The sequence below is a fragment of the Abramis brama genome, assembly GCF_963993115.1.
Source record: "Abramis brama genome assembly, chromosome: 4".
NCBI classification, from domain to species: Eukaryota; Metazoa; Chordata; class Actinopteri; order Cypriniformes; family Leuciscidae; genus Abramis; species Abramis brama.
The window spans coordinates 20,419,818-20,425,850 of NC_139966.1; positions in this window are offsets into that span (position 1 = coordinate 20,419,818).

The window sequence follows — 6,033 nt, forward strand, 5'->3', positions numbered from 1 at the left end:
TTGATTCGTCCCGAATCGAAATAATGAGCTGTGTTTAATACAGATTAAACGGTCTAGAGTCACTTGATTTTTATACTCTTTTTTTCAGAGTACTTACATTTTAATTATGTATTGATATATATAGAAAGTTTTAACAAATTTGGATCTTTTATTTTTATATAGTCCTACCTACCCTGCCTTTAAAGGGACACTTCACCCATTTGCATTAAGCTTTGTATTGTTAGAAACCCAGTCATATATTATAATAAACGTGGATTTTTCATTAATTTTTCCCTGAGATGGGAGAAATAAGGATTTAAGTGTTTTACTTCCTGCTTATTATGACGTAAAAATCATCATTTTGCGTCATAATAAGCAGGAAGTCACATTTCATTGAAAAGTGTAGAGACTACAAACACTGGCTCCTCATTATTCCAGGGGGAGGGACCCGCTCACGCTACAGGCCTATTACAGATCAGTGGGTGGGACTTCACTTTCTGAAACTGAAAGCAATATCCTCCATCTTGTTTGGAAGCTAAGCTAACAGGCGCTGTGGAGACAGATGTGAAGATATGACAATAGCGGAGGAGAGTGCTCAATATGATATAGAGGAAGAGGATTTCGGAAGTCTGATGCTTGAATCAGGTGTTTGTGGCTACCTTTACAAGTCGCATAGCGAAGAGCAGCCGAGGCAGAAGACCTGCCTGTCGCGGACGAGAAGCCCAGACTGGCTCGAGCTGGGGGCGGACTGGTGGCGCCGGTGATCTCACACCTCTCGTTTCAATCTAACTGAATTCATTCCGATTGGTGAATCTGACTGTAGTGTTTACATGAACGCTAAACAAGTGATCGGTTGATGTGCGCTTTACCCTTGCTAAGAAAATTTCCGCTCCTCCGTGAGAGATGCGAGACCCGGCGCGTCTCAGTAATGACGCCACCGGCCTCGCGCCGTTCTCCCGCGGCCGTCAGCCTCGTCCTGCTCGCCACAGTAAACATGAGGAATGGCGACTGTAGAACGCAAAAGCCGAATCCCGGACATTTTGGGTCTCTAAATCCCTGGCAAACTCATCACTTACTGAGGCTAGCCTTGTTGTTTTCAACTGTGCTCTCTAACCGGTAGGCGTGGCCTCCTAAGGCAGCGAAGCAAGTGCATTCTGGGAGTTGTTGTCTTTCATCCACATAAGCCAAAAATACATTTTCTGGCTTTTCTCAGTCTAGAAAGCTCCAAATTCAAAAATTTCTCCACATTTCTTCTACTTAAATGACCTATTTTAAATACACATTCATCTTCCCAGAGGTGAAGTATCCCTTTAAAACATTTCTCTCTGTGACTTCAAATTCACTGATACACGTGTGGCTATTCTCTACAACTACAGATTTCACTGTCACAAGCTTTCAGTTGATTTGCACCAAAAATACCTTCATATTGTTCCTCGTTCCTGCGATGTGAACACGCCAACATCCGGGAACTTCCACCAGTAGTTCTATAGGAGCGATGAAGAGGTTACTCCGGTAGTGTGGCCCGGGGCTGAAGCCTGAGAGCAGGTCAGGGTCTGTGCAAGAAGGCTCACTGGGGGAAACACATTCTTGTGGAGGCCCGCGGCCAGCTGTGCGCCAGAGCATCCGTGCCGAGCGTTCCCTCGGTCAGGGAATAAAACAGGTCGCAATGGGACGAGTCGTGGGAGGCAAACAGGTCTACAGTGGGGAGAACAAGTATTTGATGCACTGCTGATTTTGTAGGTTTTCCTACTTACAAAGCATGTAGAAGTCTGTAATTTTTATCATAGGTACACTTCTACTGTGAGAGACTGAATCTCAAAAATCCAGAAAATCACATTGTATGATTTTTAAATAATTAATTTTTATTTTATTGCATGACATAAGTATTTGATCACCTACCAACCAGTAAGAATTCCGGCTCTCACAGACTTGTTAGTTTTTCTTTAAGAAGCCCTCCTGTTCTCCACTCATTACCTGTATTAACTGCACCTGTTTGAACATGTTACCTGTATAAAAGACGCCTGTCCACACACTCAATCAAACAGACTCCAACCTCTCCACAATGGCCAAGACCAGAGAGCTGTCACAGTTCATCGATCCGTGTGTTCATTTTGTGTATCTGTTGGTTGTTATGGGTGTGGGATCTGAGTGTGTTGTCTTGTTTGTTGCTTAGTAACTAGCTGATCAGTTAATCAGCCCGCAGCTGCAGCTAGTTAATTCTGTTGTTAGCTGCCTATATCTAGCAGGAGTGATTATTGCCTGGTGTCGGTTCGTCACTCATGTTTATGCTCTCTTACTCAGTTCCGGTGCATGAATTCCTTACGGAGTTATTTCCTCGATCTCGTCTGTGTTCCCAGACTTCGGGAGATCGTGTGGAGTTCTCTTCTTTCCATGTCCCGGTTGGCATCCACCCAGAATCATTAATATCACTCATCCTCTGCGCTGTATTTATATCCTGGTCGCCGGCCTGCTATACGTGGTGTTTTGAGTTTCATCTGTTCAACCTGCCTTCAATAAACTGTTTGCTTGCATTTGGATCTACGACTCTCATTCTGACAGAACGAACCGACCCTCAATGGATCCAGCAAGCACAGCGGAATTGCAGAATGTATTGGCCAGAAGCAATGCTCGTCTCCAGCAACAGGAGGAACAGACTATGGCCACGGGTTGTGCAATACAGACGCTAGTGACCCAAGTTTCTGAACTGACAAAACAGGTACAGCAATTAAGTGTTGAGACTGTTGCTTCTTGACAACCGGCAGCTGCAGATCCTTGTGGCTCCCAAGAACTGTGCCAGCAGGGTCATGCGAACCACAGACGTAGCCTCGGTGGTGCAGCGAAGCGGAATGACCGGCCCGGACATGGGTGACATAGCAGTCCGCTGTGGGGGCACGGTCATTAGCCGGGTCCTGCCAGAGGAGGCCAGGGAAGGACCAGTGTTCCACGGGGGCGTGCTCTGGCGACAGAGGGGGATGAGAGTGGCGAGGCTAGTGAGCGGCACGCACTGTCATCCACAGCCTCTTGGGGCTCGGAGGAAGGGGCATCAGTTCTTGAAATAAAAGATTCTCGGGGGAAGGAGTGGCCCTGCTACCATCTCCGGAGAAGAACTGAGCCCTAATTCCAAGCTGCCTGTCTCGAGAGTGCTGCTTAACCTGGCGTTTGACCAGTAATATATTTTTGTTATATATATATTTTTTTTGTTATATATGGAACACTGGTCCTTCCCTGGCCTCCTCTTGCAGGACGCGGCTAATGACCGTGCCCCCACAGCGGACCGCTATGCTTCTCTGCACCACCGAGGCTACGTCTGTGGTTCGCATGACCCTGCTGATATTTTTGAGTAAAAATATTGTGACGATTGAACACTAGGTGGCGCTATAACATGAAAAAACAAACATAAAAAGGGCTGTGACCAACTGACCGTTAGTCCGATTGACTTGAAAATTGGTATGCAGTGTCTTGGTCCAAGGTGCCATGTATGTCTATGAGGACATTGGTGTATCTCAAAAAACAGATGCCTGTCTGCCTGCCTGCCTGCCTGCCTGCCTGCAATCACAAAACAACTGTTAAGTGCTGCTGCTGTTAACAGTATGAAAACTCATTTTTATACACAAAGTATAAGTGACAAACGGTGATGTTCTGAGGTTGTAGTTCACTCATTCATTTCGTTCGTTTTTTAAATAAGAGACGATCTAGAGCTGAAATGTGTTTTTTAAATCAAGTGATCAAAGTGCTCGTTGCCGCTGCGATCAGTGGCGCGGATACAGTGTTTTCTCGTGTGGCTCGCGCACACGCCGCACTGTCTTTACTTGGACGCGCGCTTCAATCCGTTGCGGATACTCTCTATTCGTTCTGGTGAAATCACAAAACATAATGCACACAAATGTGTCCCTGCTTGATATACAACCACTGATGAACATAATCGGTTTTGATGAGAAAAAAAAAAACTATACGAGAAAAAAAAACTATATGAGTGCGGATTAGAACCCATAACCCCTGACACGCTTGGTGAAAGTTCTACCACTGGACCATTAAGGTATACGTTGATTAAGCAGGCGGATCTATGTATGTATTCACACAAAAATTCTCGAGCTGACTTGATGTAAAACCACTCATTGCACAGTTGATTTTTTTCCCTCTGAAATAAATAGCAAAAAGTCATAGCTGAGACTATGTGCATGATTATGTTGTATTATTCTACTTGATAAAAACGTATTGCAGTGAGATTATGTGTGCAATAGAACTAGAACAGCTACGTCCGTGTGACTGTTATTCATGTGCAATTGAGCATCCACATCAAAGAGCAGGGCCTCACATTTCAAGTTCGCACAGGGCCTTGCACCCCACCTGCGATGGCACTGGTTGCATCTGTGCGTGCAGACACACACACACATCTACATAAATTGCTCCTGTATATTTCATATTGACACTCGCTGCCTTTTGTAATTTTTTACTGTTTATATTTACTCTTTGTATGAAATTTGTTGTTATTCTCTGAGTTTGTATATAATAGATTTGATCAGATTTGCATACAATTTTACATGGACAATATTCTGTATTTGTAAATATTCACTTATGTACAACAATACTTATGCTCAGCATTTTTAAATGTACAGAATTGATTGATTGATTTTCTATGAATTCAATATGCTCATGTATCTGTTCTGCGGTTTCAGTCGCTGACCAACAAATTCATCCACAAGCTGGGGCAACATTGTTGAGAAATAAAATCTCTTCAGATGTCCTACCCTCTCCAGAACATAGGGCTCATCAAATGGTACAGTGAACATAACGGTGTAATTTGGGCTCCAGATAAACAATTTGGCCGTCTTCAGACCGGCACAAAACATGCCTAATTGTACCTGCATGTAATATCCTCGACTACCTGTTTTCTGAAGTTGTGGTACTCCATCTACTAGCTTGATATCACTGCAGTTATGGTCAAGTTGATCCAAGAGGGTAGAATGGAGTTTACTTGGGACGGGACATTTTATTTCGAGTAGGACTGATGAGTCAATTACCCCATCTGGGCCGGCTGACAACCATGGCTCTGTGACACTAACAACGATGCCCCATGTGTAATACTCATGCCTTGCTCTCGAAGTGCATTACCAGCAACCACCTCATTCTCCTTACCATAATTTGTGGCATAGTTGCCACGAAAGGAAAGGTGCAGGTGCTCTGCCATAAACTTATCAGAATTGGTGGATGCTCTAGAAGGAACCTTTTTAGCTGAACTTGCAGTTATTCTCAATTTTCTTGGATTGTGCCACAAATCGGAAGAACTCTGCTCCCTTGTTTCAGATTCTAAAGTTGCACTGCTCACTTGAACCATAATAATTAACCACAGGCCATAATTCACAATAATAATTATAATTTGTTACATTTATATAGCGCTTTTTCTGAGACCTCAAAGCGCTTTACATAGAAGGGGGGGAATCTCCTCAACCACCACCAATGTGCAGCATCCACTTGGATGATGCGACGGCAGCCATATTGCGCCAGAACGCCCACCACACACCAGCTTATTGGTGGAGAGGAGACATTGATGAAGCCAATCAGTATATGAGGATGATTAGGAGGCCATGATAGACAGAGGCCAAGGGGCAAATTTGGCCAGGATGCCGGGGTTACACCCCTACTCTTTTTCGAAGGACATCCTGGGATTTTTAATGACCACAGAGAGTCAGGACCTCGGTTTAACGTCTCATCCGAAGGACGGTGCTCTTTTGGAGGTATAGTGTCCTCGTCACTATACTGGGGCATTAGGACCCACACAGACCACAGGGTGAGCGCCCCCTGCTGGCCTCACTAACACCTCTTCCAGCAGCAACCTGGTTTTCTCAGGAGGTCTCCCATCCAGGTACTAACCAGGCTCAGCCCTGCTTAGCTTCAGTGGGCAACCAGTCTTGGGCTACAGGGTGATATGGACAATAATTTACCATGATGATCATTAATTGAAATACAATAACCACCGCAAACACACTGAATCACGACCGCTCCTACTGAATACCAACCTACTCTGCACTGGGCAAACGCAGAGCCCGGCAAACG